Source organism: Choristoneura fumiferana, chromosome 10 (assembly GCF_025370935.1).
Source record: "Choristoneura fumiferana chromosome 10, NRCan_CFum_1, whole genome shotgun sequence".
Taxonomy (NCBI): Eukaryota; Metazoa; Arthropoda; class Insecta; order Lepidoptera; family Tortricidae; genus Choristoneura; species Choristoneura fumiferana.
This window is the reverse complement of record NC_133481.1, coordinates 17,199,572-17,202,079: the sequence shown is the minus strand read 5'-3', so window position 1 is coordinate 17,202,079 and position 2,508 is coordinate 17,199,572. Positions and strand designations below refer to the sequence as shown.

The following is a 2,508-nucleotide window of genomic DNA, read 5'->3' as shown; positions in this document are numbered from 1 at the left end:
GATCGTAATGTGGTAATATTATGTAGGTAAACTTACCTCGGTGGTATCGCGCCGTCAACCTTTTTTAAAGTATATCTTCTGGATCTGATATCGTCCATGAGGATCTCGTAGGGTGTCATTTCATACTCAATTGGTGTCCTCGAGTAACATACTTTCTTTAACTTAACACCCATCCTTAACTCTCCGATCACTTGCATCCAAAACCGCGCCTGGAATTCAAGAATAGCAATGATCCGAGTTTCAATTATGACGCATTGCTATGAACAAAGCGGCAGGAGCATCAAAAGTTACCAGATGGGAACTAAAATTAACTATGGAACTAATAAAGCTGGCCGTCAATCATTAGAACATGAGTAAATAACAATCAAAATCAAAGACATTTTCTTAACACAGTGCACTGATTTATGAAAGCGAAATGCTGGGTAGGTAATGAATAAGTAGTCCATTCCATTTGCTATTAGGGTTTTTGACTGACTAACGATCAACTTAATCGCAAGTAGTATAAATTATCATACTTTTCTTACATGCATTACAGATAAACAGTGAACGAAGTATCTCTCTTCTCTATGTCTAACTGATAACGTGAGGGGAATCAAAGCTATTCATTTAAACAACATGAACACGACATTGCACCAGTTTTGGTAATTCTACATACTTGAAGGGCTCTCCATATCCTTCGGTTAGACTACAATCGGAAAGGTCGTAAATTAGTCTAAAATTCATAACAATTATTTAAAAATAAGTGGATAAATTTACGGTGACATTCTTGCAATTGTCGCACCTTCTTTTCTCTTGCATTTCAAAATACTTCTTGTTTGATCGGAAACAAAAAAAAAGTTTCAATATTAGTATGTTCTAAAAACCTGAGAGGCAGACTGTCAGCGATTGATGATGTTTGTGCCATTGTGTTCATTGTTAAGTAATGTATTATCTCAATTAAATTAATCTAGTTTTTCTACGTATATCAGGGATAGGTATGCGCATACAGGGGACAAGATCAAGATGATTATTAGTATTTTCTAATGACCTATTTCGTCTCTCCAAATAAAAATATAAACCTAACATAATACCTAACTTAGGTTAAGCCAAAATACGGATTTTTTACGAGTATCAAAACATTTTGCACCATTTTGTCGTAGTTACTGTCACATTTTTTTTACGTAAATTGCTGGAACTGCTAACTTATTCCTGTGTATAATATTATTACTTTTTAGTTTTTCTACTAACTTATATCTCTTTCTTTCTTACTCCATATAGGACCATATAGGATGCCTAACTAAGTAATAAGTGACTGAATACCTTCGATATAGATAAAATCGGTAGCATGCAAAATTCCTTAGCCAGCCGTCCATTAATATTGCATGGGACATACAATACAATGCCGGCACGCAGCTCGCATCGCCGGCGCAATTCACAGCACCCTTTGGTATTCCCTTCATTAAACTTTCTTATTTGATCGCGTAGTTTGACATCATAGGTGCCTACTAAGTGTAGTGGTGAGAGTGTTGTATATACAGACGTTAGATTTATTTAGGATTTCTAGCCCGATCTATTCTCACTATCGTATAGTCATTGATGATTCATATTATGACACTTCTAATGATACTTGTAGCTCTTACGAAATGTCAAACAGTCAATATTGATGTGTATTTTTTGACGAAGTTTGACATAGATACTACGTGACAGAGATCATCGTAAAATGACTCTACAATAGCGCCGTCTGTTTTTCAGCTATCTGAAAGCTACCCAGCAATGTAATTTCTTTTGTTTTGTGCTACAGACGTTTTCAACCGGTGTACCGTGTATACTTTTAGGTGTGCCGCGATTGCCGCGAAGTGTATGCTGCATTGAAATCATGAATAGCTATTTTAATGAGAAAATAGTATGAAAACAACTGACGCGTGGCGTGTGCGATTCTCGTTGTCAGGTTGTTATGATAACGGAGCTGAAGAAATGGCAGGCGGATGGAACCGTCTACGCCCCAGTCCGACTCGCACTTGGCTATTTTTTTACTGATGGGCCGTGAAACTTTGACGAACGAAAAGTGTGCCATTAAAACCAAAAGGCTGAAAACGCCTGTGCTAATCTATACGTGGACGGGACCATAAAATATCGTTACATAGATAAACCCTGATCCCAGCAGAAATACTGTGAGGTGTTCCCAACAGTAGTACAGTCAGCAGCAGCTTAGAAGTGCATGAGCGGCTAGCTGCCCAAAATGATCTACACATTCATAGTTATTACTATTATCTTGGCAGTAGAGTTGTGAGTTGTTAATTTTGTGCACCGTAACCGCTCATCCACTTTTGCTGCTGACTGTACATTATAGACTGATATTATGGCTGAGCTTCTTCGTACATAAAAGTATCCTCATAAGCGTAGATCCAACTAATATCCCTAATCATTATCTGATCATCGCTTCGAACCTAACAATTGGTGCTGTCTTTGGGTAGATGAGTTGAAGAAGGAGCACCAGCAAAATAGCATACTACTAAAAGTGCGAGCATT

The 2,508-nt window shown here is 37.6% G+C and overlaps 1 protein-coding gene across 1 annotated transcript in view; it reads left to right on the top strand.

The window, feature by feature from the left end:
- LOC141432217 (N-acetylgalactosaminyltransferase 7-like) overlaps positions 1 to 2,508 on the top strand; it is a 38,956-nt gene that overhangs the window by 25,983 nt on the left and 10,465 nt on the right.